Source organism: Clarias gariepinus, chromosome 17 (genome assembly GCF_024256425.1).
Source record: "Clarias gariepinus isolate MV-2021 ecotype Netherlands chromosome 17, CGAR_prim_01v2, whole genome shotgun sequence".
NCBI lineage: Eukaryota > Metazoa > Chordata > Actinopteri > Siluriformes > Clariidae > Clarias > Clarias gariepinus.
Genome location: NC_071116.1, coordinates 14,205,608 through 14,215,687, shown reverse-complemented (window position 1 = coordinate 14,215,687; position 10,080 = coordinate 14,205,608).

Genomic DNA, 10,080 nt, shown 5'->3' with positions numbered 1-10,080 from the left:
AGCATTAAAAATAACACAAAGAGAATTCCAGAAGGCTTACAAACCTTAAGGAGCGTTCCAGAACAACCACAGGACACAGCCACTGGAGGACGCAGTGCACACATTCACAGGCAGAGACGTTACTAAACCTTGATATTCGATTCCATTCGCATAGGAATATTAATGATGAGGCATTTTTTAAAAGGTATAAAATTTTACCCCTTCCGGTTATAAATGCTTAGCAAACCGTGGTGTCGCTTCTAAACATACTGAAGCTGCTGTTCGTTGTTAAATGTGATAATCATATAATTTCCAAGCTACCAGGGTTCACATAAGCAATTTTGTCTTGTCTTTTTTTATCCACAGAAGCTAACAGATGGTTGCCAGCTCTACTGTGGAATAACATGCAGCTTCATTTTTGTAGCGCCTCTTCATGATTGACAAGCTAACCTCAGTACACAGGCACTGTTAGCTAAGGCCTACAGCAGGGTTCATTTGGTGCAAAGGGGAAACGCTAATGCTAATGTACTATATTAAGAGTTGTGCTATTTTTTTAACACTTTACAAATTCACAAGCAGTGCACACGGGGTAAACTTTGACTCAATTATTAAATTTTATTTGCATCGTTCCTTTAACAGGGAACATTTGAGTGACCCATCCTCAATTGAGTGTTACAAAACAGTATTATAGTACTATAAATCAATATTGCTGTCATTTACTACTGAAGTGAAACTGAAAATATTATAGGAGGAACTAAAAATTCATTGTGAACTGAAGTGTTTGTTTTGTTTACTATAGGTTACCAGCGGTTCTCCCCGCATAAAGATCCTAACGCCTGCGTTCCTGACTCCATTACCAGCGAATGGAGTGTGTGGTCAACTCGCAGCCGCTCCTCATGCTGCTCCAATGTCAGTCCGTAATTCTGCCTGTCGTATGCGCTGCCTACTGTTACGTTCAGTGAGGAAAAGCAGTGACATGCCCACAATATGATATGGAACCTTGCGAGTGTTCCGCAAAACAAGCAAAGTTTTTAAAAAAATTTTGCCTTACAAAATGAACAAGTCTTGGTTTACAAGTACCGAGTATCATGTATCACGCATGCGCTTCTTTGTTTTGACGCCGAGCGTCACGTGATCACAACTGAGCCAACAGTTTTTCTCTCTTGCGCTGTGGAATTGTTGATAATCTCCCCTGTTGGGTCTTAGTGTGCGTCCCTTACTGGTATAATCAACATCCGTGCACGTGTGTACTGTTCACAAGTAAAACTTTATTTTGTGTCTGTATGTGTGTGTGGACAGCGCGTGTGTAAAGCAAAAGCTGGTCTTATTAGAGAGGTTAAAGATAAATTTTCTCTCTCTCTGTATCAGCCTGCTCTTTGTGTCTGTGCGCGTGCGTCATTGGACACCGTGCCACACACACAGATCCCTCCTACTTACACCTTCACAGACACACACCATTTCTCTCCGCTCTACACAGAGGTAAAAAGGTAAAGTGCAGGTTCATTTGTTTTATTTTTACTTTACAGCAATGATTCTGTTAGTGTGTCACTCAATCGAGTGTCATTAGAGAGATTTCTTGTTTATTATTCAGATAAAACAGTGTTTTTGTTGTGTGTGTAAAAAGAGTGGAGGAAGGGTAACTGTATAAGATGAGAAGAGGGAGAGGAGAGGGGCTGTCTTACTTTAGCACACATGCACACACACACACACACACCCACACACACACACATACAGAGCGCCTGCACAGGCAAAGCAAACACTTATTTGTTGGGTTAATTTTTCCTTTTTTTTTTAAGGTAAAATGCAGGTTAATTTTTTTTATTTTTACTTTATATTTTGTGTTAATTATTTGTATGTATTTTTTTGGGGCAGTGGAACGAATAATTTAAGTTTCCATTATTTCTTATGAGAAAATTCGATTTGGTTTACAAGTGCTTTAAGACACAAGCCCACTGTGCTCGTAATGCAAGGTTCCACTGTATATATAAAGATAATGTTTCTCATGATCTTCAACACTGTTTTTATTTAAAGGATTATGTACAACAAAATTCATCATTTTTTAAATTGAACGACATTTACTGTCAATACCTCCTTACAAAATCACTAACAAAACATTTGAATAAGACTTAAACAACATACAGTACTATTGATAACGAATTGGATATTTTTACCATTACATGTTTTTAACACTTCTTATTTTTTATTTTTTACTTTTTTTCACTGGGGGGAAATTTTTTCTTAGAAACTGCAAATATTATCTGTCATAATTTGCTGTGAAGGTGTTCAAATACAGACATAACACTAAGATTTAAGTTTTCTATCTATTAATGACACTCTTTATGATTAGAGTTGAATGGCCATACATACTAAGTAAGGTGTCTGAAACTGTTGTAATATAAGTGTAAGTCAGTACTGTACTGGTAGTTAAATTAACGGTAACGTGCTATATAGCATATTTCCAAAAATGACAAAAATAAACTCTCTACTCCAATGTACTGTAAATAGCTTAATAAACATGGCATTATTCATCAGGACATTAGAGAACAATGTGTGTATTTGCATGTGTGTGGGCATTTGGATAAGTAATGTGGATGGTGAAATCACGGTATTCAAAAATAAGCTAAATGAGGCTAAATGTTTGCATGCGTGCTGCTTATATGGCATGTAGTTTTATTGTTGATAGTGAGAACATTAGCATAGTTATTGTGTTATTAAACGCTGTGTGAGGGCGAATACAACAACCTAATTCTACTATTGTTTATAATATTACAGAACAGGTTTCTTTTCAAAGAGACATTAGAAGCAGATAACATGTGTAAAGGTCGATGTTTTAAAAATCTCTGCATATCTTGTGAATGAAAAATCTTTCATTAGTTATAAAAAATGCTTCCACAGCATTTTAATAACCTGAGGCCAAATGAGCACCAAAACTCATTTTGTACCATTTAGTACCAATTTAAGGACATTTTTATTAAACAACCCACCCACACGCCCATAAAATGGCAGACGTTTAGTAAAATTACTAATGCAATGGAAAGAATTTCCCATATGGTACCTAATCACTTGCATTTTTCCCACTTTGTTTAAAATTCATTCTATTCATTTATAGCTAGATTTAGCTTTAACATGGCCTGTGTGTGTGTGTGTGTTCGTGTGTACACATGTGCATGTGTGCATTCTCAAGTGTGTGGTCTTATCAGACTGCTTTAATAGTCCTTAAAGAATTACCCCACTTAGCAAATTAGGTACATATGGTTGTGTGGAGCTTCATGGTTTCCATTTCACTCTCTAGAGCTATTTTAGTATATAAGCACTCCTCAGCCTTGAATGCTGTACTTTTATGTGTGGTTAGCTTGTGGTATATCATCTAATGCTGTACTGATATAAATATCACTGTATCATCATAATGGATCCCCTCATAACACATAACATGTAATGGATCCCCTTATAACACTTATCGTTCAGCTGTAATACCAATTTTTTTTTTATCTTTGCCAGGGAGAGATGTGGACATACTAACAGAGTTTATCCGATTACAAATTAATCTCAAATTCAACAATCTAAAAAAAAAAAAGATTTTTTCCCCCCATATGTGACCTGCCCTAGCACTGTTGCTTGCACCTCCAGGATCCAGGTTCGGTTCCCAGCCAGGCCCGATTCGCGTCTCTGTGTGCATTGAGTTTGCATGTTCTTCCTGTGCTTTGTGGGTTTTTGCAGGTTAGGTTAATGGTGTTCCCAAATTGCCTGTAATGTGTGAATGAGTGTGTGAGTGCGTGTACAGTATGTGTATGTGCCCTGCGATGGATTGGCACTCTGTCCCATCCAGGGTGTACCCTGCCTCATGCCCTGGGATAGGATCCTGAATACAGGATAAAGTGGTACAGTATAGACAATGAGTAAGTAAGTGAGTGAGTCAGTGAGTGACCTGCCATAGTATAGAATTGAAACAGGGAGTCATAAGGTTAAGTTAGGGTTAGGGTTAGCAAATGTAACACATAATGTTTGGTTGCCTATCCCTTGACGTCACCTATTGTTGCATTGGTCTTTTGTGATGATTTTGTAGCCTCATATTGCACCTTCTTTCTTTTTTTCAGATGAACTCGTTTTTGTAATATTTTGCTGTATAATTAATTTCTTTGTGAATTTCAGTCTGGCCTTTTTATTATTACTGCTAAATGGTAGTTTACATCTTGTGGTAGAAACCCTATATTTCTGGCCTTTTGGGTTGTGAAACCTTCACCCCGACCCTTTGGTGGTACTGAAAGTTGTTTAAGGCATTTACTTCACAGTTCTCACATCATTTAAGTAATCAACTGGTGTTGTTTTCCTTGGCTGACATGTTTAATGTCTGGTTGATACAGTAGGCAATTAGTGGCTTCTTTATATTTCGGTACATTTCAAGTCAGTGTATTGGCAGTATCAATTTTCCTTTTTTTTTCAACTTTAAAATGGCTTGCATTTCTCCCATAGGAAGCTGTCTGGACCTTTTTAACAACAAATTCAGGATTTACAGGCAAAATTTAGGACTCAAAGCAAAATTCTAAGCAAAAATTCAGAGCTATTAATTATTTGAAACAATTAACATGAAAGATCATAAGCATTTCAGTTGCGTGTTCCAGTACTTTTGACCACTTAAAATGGATGGGTTCAAGCTAAATATAACATGTTCTAAGTTGTTCAACACATCTAAAATCTAAATATTAGGGGAAAAGTGTAGCATATTTATTGTTAAAATAAAAATTTGGGTTTGAAATGAGGTCTGTCATGTACGATCCCTGTCATCATCACTAATAAAAAAAATTGTGAGATTTATTTGTATAAATATCTCTCACCAAAAATGTAAATCTTGAAAAACAAATAGAAAATATAGTACAGCTGAGGATTTTATTATAATTAAACTGTGATCCATCTATAAAATTACAGGTTAATTATCTCATAACTGGTTTATGTAAATCTTACATGACTTGTGCCCCTCCCTCATCATGATATTCTTTCCAGTTGTGATGTTTAAGCCAGCAATCCAAACGAACTTGCACAGGCCTTTAACTACAAGCTTCTGTGTTCAAACCACAGGTCCAACCCCAGGGCTCAGTGCCTTGAATTGACCTACCAAACATCAGAGAGTGAAAATGTGAGTCACCTGGTAGGTAATAATGTGCTGTGCCATTACATACTCAGAATAAAAAAGACATCATTGTGTTTGTTGGACACAGATAAACTGAACCTAGTGTTCGGAAAGTGGCAGATATTCACAAGACTTTCCCACAGCCTGGAGAAAAAAGGTGTAGCCGCACCGAAATTACTAGTACTAACAGTAGTATAGTACTCACTAATTGTATGATCATTTTAATTACAATTAACATGTATATCGTCCCTGCATGTGTATACATCACACTATGTTTAAATTGATCTATTGTGATAACTAAATTAGAATTATTATATTTGAAATGTATTAGCAACTCAGTATTTTTTTTAATTTTTTATAAATAAATAAATAATTACTATGTTGACATCTAAGAATACACTTTGGGTAAAACGCTAACAGATTTACATATGCAACGAATACTTTTGTCAAATGCTTTGCACACCTGCAAGTGCACACTTTCTGAGCACAATAACAGAGTTTAGTCTCATGGCAAGATTCAATAAATAACATGATTACTGCTCATCTGACTCCACCAAACACATTCATTGGATATTTCAAGAACCAAATTATTCAGTCTTTCCAAAAGTTAGCCACAACCCTCCCTTATTTCAAGTGAAAACACTTGAAAAGAAAGAAGGGAGGTCCCAGCAGCCCAAGTGCATGCACACAGTCATGCCACGTGAGAGAAAGCAAAATCAAGCACTAACCAGGCTTACTCCAAGTTTTGTCATCACATTTTACAGCAGATCTGTGACTAGAGCACAATAAAGTCTCCAGTAAAGACAGTTTGATGACCAAGAGGATTTATTTATGGATGAAAAGGCTGCACTGTTGCACAAAACGCTCACCCCTGACTGTCATTCAGACACTGACACACACGGACTACAAAGTAGTATAGCTCTAACCAACCAAAGTAGAGCAAAATAAATTGCAAAGTTTGACTTAAACTTGAAACAAAACCATCTTAAACTTTAAAGCAGACTAATATAACATAAACTCGAATCTCCATTTATTACCAGAGATCGAATCAAACTGCAGAACAAATCAATTCAAACTTTAACACAGAATAACTAATGTGAGCCAAAATCGACTCACAGTTTAACACAGACTGACTCACTCAAAACTTTGTCGTTGCACATCAGCTCAAACTATATTACAGACCAATTCAATCTTTAGAGTTCAATCCTCCTTAAACTTTTATATACAGTTGTCCACATAGATCTTAGGTATAACTGAACGCAAACTTTAAAACAAACAATCAAAAAAAACTTTACTGCAAATTAACTCTAACCGAGTCTAACTCAAACTTATCCATATATCAAGTCCAACTTTATCACAGGCTGCATTTAGAAATCTCCTGTACGTTAAGAAAAAATGAACTGGAGTATGAACAGAATATTTTAAGAATTCCATCACACTAGCGTTACAAGAAAGTTTTATTCTTTTCCTTACCTTCGTTGTCTCGGTTTGTCCTATAGAAATAGCAACATAGACCTAAATCCCACTTATTAAACATGCTTACGCCAAACAAAATGCTCAAAACACCACGTACAACACCGTGTTCATTAAGCGCATGCTGGAAACTCTGGAGACATCGAAGACAGTAAAATGTTGCTTTTTCTTTATAACCCTACATATTGCACGCTATATTCACACACACGCTCCATCCCATGTGGTAGGAATGAATTATTACCTAAATTTGTTCAGAAATAGTAATTATGGTGGCTAAGAGAGATACGTGCTGATCAGTAAAAATGTAGCTTTTTGTTTCATTTAATTTATGTTAAATGTTAAACTCTTGTATTTTAAGTTATTTTGTATTGTTTAAATGCTGAGCTTGGTTTCAAAATTATAAAACTAATGTTACAAGGAAGCTGTTGTACACCTTAGATTTATATAACAGCTCCCTTGTAACATTAGTTTTCTCATTTCTAAACTTTTTAATGACAATGTTTTTTTTTAAGGTTTATGGTTTTCATGGAAAAAAATTATGTTTTATCAGGATATTTATAAAATCATGATACTTACAGAATCATAATACTGATTGAATCGACACCTAGGTATCATGATAATATCATATTGGGTATCATACTTGTGATTCCCATCCCTATTATTTAGAGAGATTAGAGAGCTTTGTTGCCATTATACTAATATACACTTATACAGTATAATAAAATAGTACTCTTCAATAAAATAAAACACGAGATAATATTTATTGTAAAATCAGAAAATAGAAATGAATAGATTTAAAAACATTTTTTTTTATAAAGCACATTAAAATAAGTGCAAAATGTAGGCCAAATTGCTACAAAGTAAACTCAAGTACAATTAATCTGAGATAAGAAGATAAAAGTTTCCTATGAAAAAGACATTTAAGTGCTTGATTAAAATGTAATCTGAGCACAATTTCCTCTGGATTAAAAAGCACATAAAACAATTTAATGTGGACAGAGTTACTTTAGATTTTTTTCAATGGAAATCCCATTTACCCCATTCCCCAAACATATTTACTGAAGACTGTAGTCAACCGGTTTTCAGAATTCTTGCGAGGTTTACATGCAATCAGAAGCAACCGCATTACAAGAGGTGATGTGTGAAGATGTAGGTGAAGGAGTCATTTGCCCCTATTTTTGTGTTTCTATGATAAAATCCGGCAAATACATAAACCGGAAAAATAGCAAAGTTAATCTCATCTCCGGCTCCTCTGGGAGCTTTTTAGGCAAACCTCCCATATGCAAATTGTTAAAACAGCACAAGGGCAGCCGCAGGAAATAGGGTCTATTGAAATAAAGTCTGGGGTCAATGGAAATAAATGCACTAAGGGGATCAGATTGAAGAAGCTGTAGGCCATTCATGCCAGGTTTTTTAAATGAATGGTGCAGTCTGAGACCACCACACATGTATTTCCTAAGTTGGGCCACCTTGCTAATGCCTCAACCAGTCCATCTGCTTTAATGTCTCAATACACCCTCTAGAGTAATTTTGTGCTATGGTCAACTAGACTGTTCTCTACCCTTACCAAGGCAAGGAAGACTCATATTCCCTGGACTCAGGTGTCTCTAAAGCTGTTTAGATACCTCAAAAGCAGGATTAACTCAGTAATAATCTGTGTGTATGTAGACCAACCCTTGGACACCATCTGCCAGAAGATGTCCATTTTGTCAAATGTTGATAGTATCATAGAAGCTGCAGTGCAACTAACAACTTTGTTCTTATTACCATTTTTATCAGCTTACATGTGTAACTGCTTCAGTCCCCCTTTTTTTTTTACTTTGTCCGGAATGTATGTATGGCGACATTGGTCATCTGTTTGTTATGTGTGCTTCATGGTTATTCATTGCTACAATTTACTGAAACCTCCATTCACTAAAACGCTAATGAGTCACTACCTTCATCAGCTAAAACCAATGCACAGTAGGTATGTCTGCGTGATATACTGTAAGTACACCATCTCTTTCTTTCACACACACAGACACACACACCTCCACAGAAACTGGTCCCAAACGTCTTGGCACCTCTCAGAGTGTGGGAGCACAGTCCCTCTCCAGGAAATCTAAAATTAGTTTTTACGGCCTATAACAGAAGATTTACAGCACAATGTAATTTGCAGTCTCCATGCGCGCTAACTGTGGCAGAGAACACATAGCTATGGGTTGAAGCTCATCAGGGCATTGAGGCAAACACTTATAGTAGGTATGGAAAAAGGACACGTCTCACTTAGCATCCACACACACACGCGCACGCGCGCACACACGCACACACGCACACATACACACACACACAGACACTAAATCACGCACACCTCACCTCATATTCAGTATTTAGAAACATTCATATAAGTGAGTATGCAAGTGCAACTACACATGCCATTACACATGATCACACACGTACACATATGGTTTCAATTAGACCAATAGTCTAACTCTGTGCCAAGTCTCGGGTTTACCACTTCATTCCTTCCCTCTGGTTCAGGCTTTCTGGACAATCTGTATGGGTCCAGCACCATTCCTGTGTTTTATACGGTAGCTGTTAGCATTCTAACATATCAGGGTGTTGTCAGTACAAGGGCATTGACACTTGACATTATCGAGACACGCAGACAAAATGTGTTTATTAACGAACCCACATTTAGAAATACAGCCAATTGTGCAGAGACTAAGCAGGAGCAACAACAACAAAATCTTCTATAGTTGAACTTCAAAGAAATTCTTATATGGAATCACAAATTACCTTATTTTAATACAGATCTTCACTAGGAAGAAAAAAGTTAATAATAATAATAATAATAATAATAATAATAATAATAATAATTTTCTTCTCATTTTATTCATAGCCAATTTCCACGCACCAGTAAGGCTCCCCTACCAAACAACAGCTACCATTAAGACTATGACAGGCTTCCTTCTGAAGGATAAAGTGAATGGGAAGAGTAACACGTTCAGAGGAAAGCGCTATCCACCCAGTTCCACATGCATGAGTTCACAGATGCCCATGATTGGCTGATGTCACTGAGATCTGGATAAAACCAATTGCAATACATAGTGATAAGTACAACTGCAAAACCATAGTACATTTTGTATGAGAAGATATCGATATATGAATTTTGTAACAGAATGCAGAGTAAAACCAAAAATGTGTGTCCTAAAACTAGTTTACTTTTACAGAGAAACAAATCTGCATGCATGTCTTAGAGCAATCAAACAGAGGATGTCAGACTAAGAGTAGACAGGATAAAGGACTCATAACGACTATGGTTTTACTTTGTGGTTAAATACATGATAATTATTTAAATGCAATTAAATAAATCAAATATATTTGAAAGAAAAGCGCAGTGCATATTACTAGTGGCTACAGTACACAGACTATGTTCCCATTAAAAGCCACATTATTCAATTCCAATTTTTTGTCAGATCGGATTTGCATGTCATGATGTTTTACATTCATAATAACAAGTG